The sequence below is a fragment of the Saimiri boliviensis genome, chromosome 9, assembly GCF_048565385.1.
Source record: "Saimiri boliviensis isolate mSaiBol1 chromosome 9, mSaiBol1.pri, whole genome shotgun sequence".
NCBI classification, from domain to species: domain Eukaryota; kingdom Metazoa; phylum Chordata; class Mammalia; order Primates; family Cebidae; genus Saimiri; species Saimiri boliviensis.
In genome coordinates, this window is record NC_133457.1 from 86,015,588 (window position 1) to 86,026,512 (window position 10,925).

The 10,925-nt window shown below is 42.0% G+C and overlaps 1 long non-coding RNA gene across 1 annotated transcript in view; it reads right to left on the reverse strand.

The window, feature by feature from the left end:
• Positions 1–4,904, reverse strand: part of LOC141585679 (uncharacterized) — a 378,650-nt gene extending 373,746 nt beyond the window's left edge. Inside the window, exon 1 of the long non-coding RNA XR_012519301.1 lies at positions 1,962–4,904. This is a non-coding gene — a long non-coding RNA (uncharacterized LOC141585679). The remainder of the gene's footprint in view (positions 1–1,961) is intronic.
• Positions 4,905–10,925: the final 6,021 nt, after the last annotated feature.

Here is a 10,925-nt window from a genome sequence, read left to right on the forward strand (position 1 = left end):
CTAACGTTTTTAAGTACTAGGTACCTCTTACAAAGCACATCGTGTACATTAGCAAATCACTTATGAAGTATGTTCAGTTACTATAACCATTGTACAGTGGGGAAAACAGGCTCAGAAAGACAAAATTACTTATACTCACAGCCTTAGAAGTAGCAAAGCTGGATTGAGAACCTTGTTCATCTACCTCCAGAGGACAGAGCCCAAGTTCCTACCTACTATATATACCATTGTTATCTCTGACAGTCTAAATTTAAAACCAAAATGGCAACCACTTTCATGGGATCCATACATACAATGAAAATGAGTGAAGCTGAAAGATTTTAGAGACTTGAGTGAAACAAAACTCCAAACAAAACACTTTGACCAACCTATGGTACCAAAAGGCAGACAGTTTAAGACTCCTGAACTTTGCACGTACCTGTCTGACTTTTCTCTTTACTATCAGAGGCTCCGTAGAGACTCTGGCCAACATCCACTTAAGTTAAACATTTTAGTCTTTGGGACCCATATTTTCAATATGTGGTAGCTTATAGGGAGGAAGAAAATAAACTCCTGGTTCCGTGACAATCGCACACAATGACTGGAATGTGAAAGCCCCAACCTGGCATCGTTCATTGCATCTGCCCTGTTACTGTCTCTGAGCAGCATAGAATGGATTGCCAAGCTTGGTAGGATTTCCTTCGCTCTTTTTTGGTGGGGGTTGGGAGAAGGGAACTTGTTATGTTGTCCAGGCTAATCTGAAACTCCTGAGAATAAGCAATCCGCCCTCATCAGCCTCGGGAGTATCTGGGACTACAGGCATGTGCCACAAAGCCTGGCCCTGGCTTCCCATCTCTTGATCTGACACTGACCTAATGACAGCAGGTGACTTTGGTCATTAATGCATAGTACATAATTGCTCTCAGGTAAAAAAAAAATCTTATTAACTGCTAAAATCTACTCTTTGTGAATATATATTTTCAGAGATTTCTGCACAGAAGTGTAAAGGTATAAGTGATAAATGTTAGACTGAAATATGTGAAATTGACATATTTGTAGTTTAAAAACAGTTGAATATCAGCATGTTCACATGGTTCAGCACATAGGTCACTGAGAGCAAAAGGAAGAATAAAATATTAGATTAGATTTAGATTTGCTGAGGCTCCTTCACGGCCCTTTCAAATTGCTGAACGGTGTGCATCGTGAGTAAACAGGCACGATTGTTTCTTAGAGCCACTGCTGTCCTTCACTCGAATGGTGGATAAATGACAATAGATGACTAAAACTGGAAGAAAATGTATTATTAATGCATCTGATAGCAATAACTTAGGCATATCCTTAGGATGACCCTGTATGGCAGATGGAACTGAATGTGTATTCTGATCTAGGGAATCCAGGAGTGGCCAGCCCAGAGTTCCTTCCTTGTCTGTGAGGAACATCTGAGTCCCTGTCTGGTTCCATAGAACACTGGCCATATAGAGGTTCAAGGCCCCAAGTTTTAGATTGAATGATGATTGGCAGGTGGAGGCTGTCAGGGCAAAGGTGTCAGTGGAAATGCTATATAAACTGCATGCTTTTTGCAAGCTGTTGTGGTTTTCCCACCTAGTCTGCCACCTCTGGGTCATGCAGTTACCTTGTCCAGCTCACTGCCACTGGACCACATGTAAGGCAGTTCTCCTGTCCAGCTCACCACCACTGGACTCTCTCCCCTGTATGTAGCCCCCAGGAAAACCCCACATCTCATTAGCTGGCTCTGCACCTCTTCTTCAACCTCTTGAACATGCTGCCTATCCCATCAGAGTCAATAGAGCTTCAGCACAATAGCAAATGGTCTAGAAATGTGGCGTCAACTAAACGTTTTAGCCAAACATAGAGAAGAATAGATTGATTCGAGTTTCCTCCAATGGGTCTATCAGGGTGGTTTAATTAGCAGATAAATAGTTCAAAGGAAAGTAGCAGAAAGAGAAAAAGATAAATTGTACCTGGGAAACTTTCAGACTGGATGACCAATGTTGAACAGAGTCATCCAACCTGCCTTCCTCTTACGCCTGCAGCTGCAGCATCTGTATAAATTACACATGTTATTTACAGATTATATTCCAGTTAATTCACATGCAGATAAAACTTGAAAATTCAAGATTTAAAAGGCAAAAATCAGGACTGTTCTGCTCTGTCACTAGCAAGAGTTCTAATCACTGAATTTTAGGTCTGGGGTGAGAGACTGTTTTCTCGTCCACGGATGACACATCAGTTTCAGTGTCTATGATGAGTTGGATTGCTGATGCCTGCCTAGAGCACTGAATGGAAGCATCTTAGGTCTTATTTGGACTTGGTGGTCAGTTGGTTGCGTCTATCCTGGGCATGGGAGAACTGGTGGTCACACATGCACCACACATTTGTCGTCCCTGACCTAGGCATGGAGCCCTTGAGGCCTCAGTTTGCTCACCTGTCGAAAAAGACCCTTGAACTGGGCTATGTCTGAAAACCTTCCATGTCTAACACATTGGATTTTTTTTTTTTCTGATTAGCTGTAAGTGTGATATCTTTCCTGATATTCTGTCACAGATTCCTCATTACCCCAAATTTTTATTACGAGACAGCAGCAACAATACAATGATAGCTGCCCCTTTCTTTACTTTTTCATGTTCTGAGCTACCTCTCCTGACTCCTCTGACCTCAGCTGGGATCCACTCTATCGCATTGTTTCAATCATGCAATAATGATAGGCGCTCCATATCGTGCCCTAAAATGATATTTCACAAAACTTTGTCACATCCTCATCTCTCTAAATTTGCTACAGAACATTAAACATTGATTCATCTGGGAATTGAGCCATTGATGAGTATACAAACATCATCGCCATTAATTTGGAAGTGACTACTTTCAAGTCACTGAAGAAACTAGATAGGACATATGTGAAGACTTTATGTCTCTGAAACCCATAATTTTGATTAGCTTCTTCCACAGAGACATGACAAAAGCAATGATGACAGCAGCTGCTAGTTGTTGAGTCCCCTGATGCGACAGCCCCTTAGGAACATAAGCTCAATTCTTACAACTACCCCTGAAGTTCAGTGTCCTGGATAGACCATGCATGATATGTTTGGATCCACCATACCTAAAATCCCTATATCAGTCAGTCTAGGTTCCATCATGTAAGACCTGTTTCACTCATAGGGTTCACTAACAAGAGTTGCAGGAAGGGATTATTTACAAAACCATAGTCAGAGTTAAGGGAACCAACTAGGGATGGTGAAGCACCCAGCGTCCAGCAGAAGTGGGAAGCCATTACCACCTGTAGATCCAGAGAAAAGAGCAGCTACTAAAATGCCAAAGAGAGTTGTAGCCAAGGTGGGGGCGCTGATGAACAGAGGCTGTGGACCCTGCCAAAATGGCCACATGGTAAGAGACAGATCAAGACTAAATACCCCAACTTCTCTCTCCATCATCTGATCACCTTGCAGTGCTTCCCACTGGCTACACCTAATGGGAACAAGGCAGCACAGGCAATGCAGTTTAAAGAGCTCAGCCTCCAGAATACATAGCAGGGCAGAGAAGAGTGGAGAATGATCTGAAGCAGCAGGTAGAGCTTACCAAGGACAGTCCCCTACTGAGGAATGTAGCTGTGTTTAATGTCATATGACCCAATTGGCCTTGCCTCCTGAACCAAATGTAACTATCCATGGGCTGAGCCAGCTCTGAGGAAGCCTGGAATGAGTACTCTCCCAGTGGAGGGTCCCTAATGGGTGGTCACCTCCTAACTCAATGGGGTTCTCTCTGTTGGTGAGGTTTAAATGGAAGACAGAGACAGGGAAAGGGTGGCAAAAAGAAGGAAAAAGCCACGTTGCCAGAGAAGAGACACACACATATAGGGAGGATGAGAGAGGAAGAAACTCTGCCGTGAATATGGTGGCCGTGCTTCTTAGGAAGGCAATGTTGTATCCTGTGTAGTGATCACTTGCCACGTTTCCTTAAGTGCCTGCATTCCTTTTAGTAATTCCTGATCTCCAGGGTAACCTGAGCCTGCCTTTGATCCTTACAAACTGAAAGGCTCCAACCAACAGAGTGCAATCACTCTGATACTACAGTTGAGCTAATTGAGCTAGAAGAATTAAGAATATACCCTAGGTGACACAGAAAATAAGTTCCCACAAAGGAATCTAAACCTGGTTCCATCTGCCACAAGCCCATGGCCTCTCCACAGAGCATAGTGCCAGTTGCAACCCAAGACAGAGCTGCCCCGATAACAGAATTCAAGGACAGTTCTCTGATTTTTCCAAGAAAATTTCCCAGTGATTGTAGAATTTCCACCAGTTAACGCTGATAAATGTGTCCATGTCTTTTTTTTTTTTTTTGCCTGACACTCACATCCTTTTAAGAGCCATTCATAATGGTCTGCATAACACAGGGATGTTAAGAGCACATCTCAGAGCTGTTGGCAGATGTTCCTGGCTAAAATGACTTTCTGGAATGTAAGGGAAGGATATTTCACACCAGCTTCCATTTCCTTTCCTAGGTCCCTCAAGACCTGACTGTGACCAAGGCATGCTCAGAATGATATGTGACGCAAACAACATTTGAACTTGAAAGAACAGAAACTATTTTAATTATATGCATAATAAAATATTGCATATTTCATTGCTTCAGCTGGTAGAAGTAATGGAACCATACTTGGTGATGTAAGTCACTGAGCTATAACAGAGCAATCAGGAGATTTTGGTTGGCAACTGAGGACTAGGAAATGTGCAGAGAAGATGTCAAGATCTGCAAAAGGTTTTTAAGCCTTCCTGCCTCATGGATGCTTATATTCTAAGACAGGGTAAGCCTGTGTCCTGCAATCGCCAAATGAACCCCTTATGGTCTTTGTCATTAATCTGAAGGGCAAGTCCATTTCCACAGGTCAAGCTTTGCAATAAAGCTAAAAACCCAGTGTGGCAGTGGAAAAAGCTCTAGAATGTTTTTCCACATTCAAACCAGGGCTTCCTTATCAAGTTCATCAAAGCATTTTTAAAAAATATAAATGTCTCACCAATTTGCCCAGGAAGAATAAATCTTCACAGCCACCTCAAAGGCTTGACAACTTTATTTTCATTGTGTGGAGCTGGGTGGGTCCCCTGAACTGGGCTTCCTAAAGGGACCCACCCCTTCTCTGCACAGTTTCCAGGCCTGCCACTCCAGTGAGAGCGATCAAAGGGGAAGGAAAGCTGAGCCGCTGAGCCTCGAGGAATAAAGCTAAAACAACAGATTTGTTTCTTGGCTTCTCTCTTAAATACGGCAGAGTGTTTAAAGCCCTGTAAGGAAATGCTCTGGGGCCCTGGATGTGAGAGAGGCACATCTAAACCCTTTCCCAAGAGGAAATCTCTCACCTCGGTGGGGTAAATTAGCTCATTAAGAGCAGCCAGAAGCAGGCAGGAAACCTGGGAAGTAGGAGCTTTAATTCAAAGCATAGAAAATTATAGATTTCTTTACACATTAAAAAAGCATTTATCTTGGCTGAAAATTAAACAACTTTTCAATGATCAACACATGGTTTAAATCTGCTTTACTAATTTATCTCTCTCCACCCATCTGCCTAGTTGCTCGGCTACCAGGAAATTCAATTATATTCAATACATCTTTCTTAAACACCTACTATGTGCCTGTGGCACATTTATAAATTGTAAAAATGCAAAAAAAAAAAAAAAAAAAAAAAGGCAAGTGTCCTTCCTTTTGTTCAGCAGGTGATACTCACATGTATTAAAAATTGGACCCAAGGCAGGCTGATCATGAAGTTAGAAGTTCAAGACCAGTCTGACAAACATGCTAAAACCCCCTCTCTGCTAAAAATACAAAAATTAGCCAGGTGTGGTGGCACGTACCTGTAATGCCAGCTACTCAGGAGGCTAAAACAGGAGAATCACTTGAAGCCAGGAGACAGAGGTTGCAGTGAGCCGAGATCGCACCACTGTACTCCAGCCTGGGCAACAGAGCAAGACTCCATCTAAAAAAAAAAAAATTGAAAGACATTTGCATTTCACTTCTCAACACTTATTTTTCGTATACCAAGCATTGAGCTTGGATGGGAACACCACAAAATGGAATGTCAAAAGAATTGTCTTCAGTGGAATCAAGTGACAAGATGTATAAAAGGAGTAACAGGTAAAGCAAGGCAGGTGACTGAACTGTAGAGAATGAAGTTTCTCCGCAAGGTTTTCTAGAGGAAACAGGACCCAAACCGATCTTGAAGTCTACAATACAAGCAAAAGTGGTCCCTAGACAATCTGACTTTAGTCTTTTCTCTGCTACTGAAACCACAGACAATTTCAAGTCTCTGGGCCTTAATTTCCCTCTTTAAAATGAGCACATTGTACTAGAATTATTCATGTGTTCTTTCTTTCTCTCTCTCTCTCTCTCTCTCTCTCTCTCTCTCTCTCTTTCTTTTTCTTTCTTTCTTTCTCTATTCAGGGCCCATTATCCCAGATAGTCTTGACTTCTTATGACGCCTATAGGCCTTTTGTCAGTTTAGTATTAGTAAACTACTTTCGTAGTTTAGTATTAATGCATAACTTTATTAACACTTTGTAAGGACTAGATCCAGTGATAGGCTTAATAACCACTGCAATTTTAAAGTATCAATAAATGTCTACATTACGCAAGGATCTGTGATTTCAATTGGTGACAAAAATCACAGATCCCACTAAAACTACATTTTGTTGCTCACATTCATGATTGAAGGAAATGCTAAGTTTCGATTAGAGATTAGTTAAAATAAATACATAATTTTTCCATCCATGTTCACAGACCCTGTGTTAATTTTCTGTGGCTGCCATAAAAAGCTACCATAAACTTGGTGGCTTGAGGAGATAATAGAGATTTATCCTCTCATGGTTCTGGAGGCTGGGAGTTCAAAATCAAGGTGTTAGCATGATATTCTTTCCTCAGAGATGCCAGGAGAGGATCTGCTTCCTGCCTCTCGCAGCTTCTGAAGGCTGCAGGCAGGCATTCCTGGGTTTATAGCTACGTCTCTCCAATCTCTGCCTCCACCTTCACAACACTTTCTCTGTGTGTCTCTGTGTGCACACATGTGTGCACATGTATGTGCGCCTAATCTTTTTCTCCCTCTCTCATGAGGACACTTGTGATGGCATTTAAAGCCCACCCAAATAATCCAAGATAAGCTGATGCTCCCAAGATCTTTAACTTTTTCTCATATTTTTCCATGTAAGGTAGCAAGAACAGGTTCTGACGATTAGGAAGTGAGCGCATCTTTGAAGAGTCATTTTTAAGCCTAACCACAGCACCTCTGAATTCTACTTACACTTTGTAGAGATCTATGGATCCCGGATAAAGAACCCTTATCTTTTACAGAGATCATATCAAGGTGCCCACAAGTACAAATATACCTATAAGACCAGATAGTGGTAAGCGCCATACAGAAAACTAAAGCCAGGTAAGAGAAATAGATCGGGGAAAGAGGTGATAACTGGACAGGGTGGATGAAGCAAGAGACAGTTATTTGACTTTGCCGCTGAGGAATAGTCTAGGCAAAGAAAATGGCAAGTACAAAAGTGTGCAGTTACATGCATGCTTGGCATGTTTGAGAAGAGGACAGAGGCCAGGGTGTATGTGTGGATGAGCAAAAAGGTGAGAAGTAAAAAGTAACATGTCAAAGGTAGTTCTTGAGCACATCAAGATCCCCAAGGAATTTGTAGGCCATGGGAGAACTTTGAGGTTTATTCCAATGCCTTGCAAAGTCCCTTGATGATCCAGAGAAATAGAAGAACATAGTACAGTGTCTATTCTGGAAGGATTGCCCTGGTTGCTTAGGGTGAGTTTGTGGTAGGGCAGGGAGACCAGAATGGCAGGCAAGCCCATTGGACAACTACTACCAGCAGGACAGGCAAGAGGTGCTGGTGGCTCAGATGACGGTAAAGGGTAGCAAGGAAGAGAAAGAGTCAATGTGGGAATACATTCAGAAAGTAAGGACTTTCTAAGGTGCCTGAGATCGCAACAAAAGATTGTGGCAGTGAGGGATTCAGCCGAGAATGAGGAAGCCCAGTGTGCCTCTTTGACTGCTGGACTGTGATCACACAGAACAAGGTATGGCACAGAGAAGACAGAACCAGAAGCTTGCACAGCAGAAACGAAGATTGATGCTCACCAAGGCAGACTTTGTTCTGCTGTGCCCCCTGCTTGACATGGAATTTAAGATCTTTATTTACTTGTCCTTTTCAATCTAGAAAGGTAAATCCTGTAACAGCTGTCTTGATTTCATTGCTTAAAATTACTTGAATAAAGGGATATGCTGAAATATATTCAGAGGACATTGTGTCCCCCAAAAGTCCTAACCCCTGTAAGTGTGACTGTGACCTCATTTGAAAATGAGATCTTTGCAGATATAATTTATTGAAAATGGAATCATACTGGATTAAGTTGGGCTCTAATCTAAAGATTGATGTCCTTATAAGAAGAGAGAAATGTGACCCATACATAGAAAAAAACAGCCATGTGACAATGAAGAAATTGGAGCAATTGCCAAGGAATACCAAGAATTGCCAGCAACCACCAGAGGCTAAGAAGAAGCAAGGATGGGTTTTCCCTTAAAGTCTTCAAAGGGAAAAATGGCCCTACTCACACCTTGATCTCAAACTTCTCTCCTCTGGACCTGCAAAAAAAGCAGATTTGTATTGTTTTAAGGCACCCAGGCTATGGAAATTAGCATTGCAGCCCTAGGAAATGAATACAGAGAACTTGCATGAGAGAGTGAAAGTGACATGATGGCCCAGCTGGAACTTGGGACAGACTCCTGGTTCCCCTGCTTATTTGACACATTGCAATCCATTGCCCACCCATGTTGATAGGAGAAGCACAAAGAAAAGTCTCTCTGCTCACATGCGTCTTCTCTGACATAAACTGTCACCCCAAATTCCCATCATCCCTGCTTTGACCCAATGCATGTAAGAAAAGCCTCTGATCTCCAGGAGGGGCTCAAACATGCATGACACCATGACCAATCCTGGTGGTTAGCTCCTTTTCACTTTTCAAACCATCGAGGTTGCCTCTGGGGGAATAGGACACAGGATAGGAAACTGCATTGAGAAAAGGTCAGGAAACATGTGGAATGTGGGGAGTTGCAGGAGAAATGCCCTAGTGGCAACTTCCTGGCATCTGATGATCTGTGTGGTGGCAGAAGGAAGTAGGGGTGGGAATGAACTTAGATGCTCATGATAAGGTGGGAAGGGCTCAGAGGAGAGTTGCCATTTAGTTCAGAGTAGAAACACCTGACAGTAGAAACACTTGAGGCAGGCACTGTCCCTTCGCGTGGCCAGCTGACAAAAGGCCAGGAGCAGGATTTTGAAGCCTGGGTCTTCATATAACCTCTGCTATTGGAAAGGATGGAGTTACTGAACACACTTGATAGCATACACGTGGCCTCCCTTTTTAAAGCCCTGATGACTAAAAAGCATTTTTTAATCAATAATCCCTAGTCGAAATTAATTGTTGGATAGGGGAAAACAGAGGTTAGTGTGGCTGTCACCAGTCAAGAAGCATCAAGATTACAAACTCCAATGTTACTATTTTGATGTAGACCATTTTATAGATTGTGTCCCGAGGGCTTTGAGTTTTAAGAGTATCCCATTGCGCTGAGGTCAAGAAGGCCCACTAATTCACATTGCTTGAGCCTGTGGAACTTGAGGCTTAATATTAGTCAAACTGGATTGATAAAGTATATGGACATTTTTCTCCCTCACATCTAAAAAACAATTTAGGAAAATGAAGAAAAATAACATCGAGCATATTCAGTATGCTAACTTTTATACTGGTTTTCACATTACCTCTAGGCAGAGAGTCCCTGTGAGTAATTATACTTTAATATAGCACCAGCCTCTTTAAAAATGGTATCATGAGCAATTAGCAGTTCAAAATGATCTCGTTAGATGAAGTTTGATAAAAATGCCTCTGTTTGAGAAAATACTACAGCAGCCTTCAAGTATAAGACCAGTGGGCTCACGTTGCTTATGAAAACACAATCAAAGAGGAACACTGAAGTAAGATGTGCGTCATTCAAATGATTTAAATTATAGTTAAACACGTCACATCTTATGCCATGCTTTTGATAAGCAAAATAAGGAGTGTGAGCATCTGACAAGTTGAAGGCACACACTCCTCTTGTTTGACACTCTATCCAGTCTGAAGATGCCATTCCTGGATATGAAATGAGTTCTAATCAAAGACATGCCCATTCCAATTTGAGAAAAACATCATGGTAGTTTATAGAAAACTTCCTTTCTGCACTGACCCACAACCTAAACAAAAGGTCAAAATCATTTAAGTTGTTTCAAGACCAGACAGTTGTGATATAAGCCAGCAATGTGGTGTGGATGAAAGCCCAGGCAATTCCTTTGTAAGCTGCAGAGCTAAGTAAACACGATGAAAACCTGCTATTGTTTACTCCGATACCTTAGTCAACACTTTGGAATCATTCGCTTTGGGCCTTTGGTAAAGCTGTTTTTAAATTCTCCATTTCACAGTCAAGGTCAACTTCTACTACAGCCAGCAGACCAAGAACCCGAAGGCCACTTCTCTCCTCACATACACATGTTCACTCTCACAGACATCAAAAGAAGGGTCTCCTGAGACCCAGAGGCAGGATGGGGATTAGCGCCCTCTCTCCTCTTTTACCTGAAGATTAAACGCTAGAGAGTCAGAGTTTAGGTCTATTAAATATGGAAGCTGCAAAGCAAGAAATAATACATTTGAAGTGAAGTACATAGAGATGAATCCCAAATTTTTTGGCCACAGAGATTTTAGCAATGTCAAACAGTGCTAAATTATCTTCTCACCAAACCATCCAACTGAGATTACAAAGCCCTCTGCTTCAGATATCACTCTTTATGGCCACAGATTATCAGTGGGATTTTAAAAACCAATTACCATGATGCATAGCCCTCCTGGCCTCAGTATTT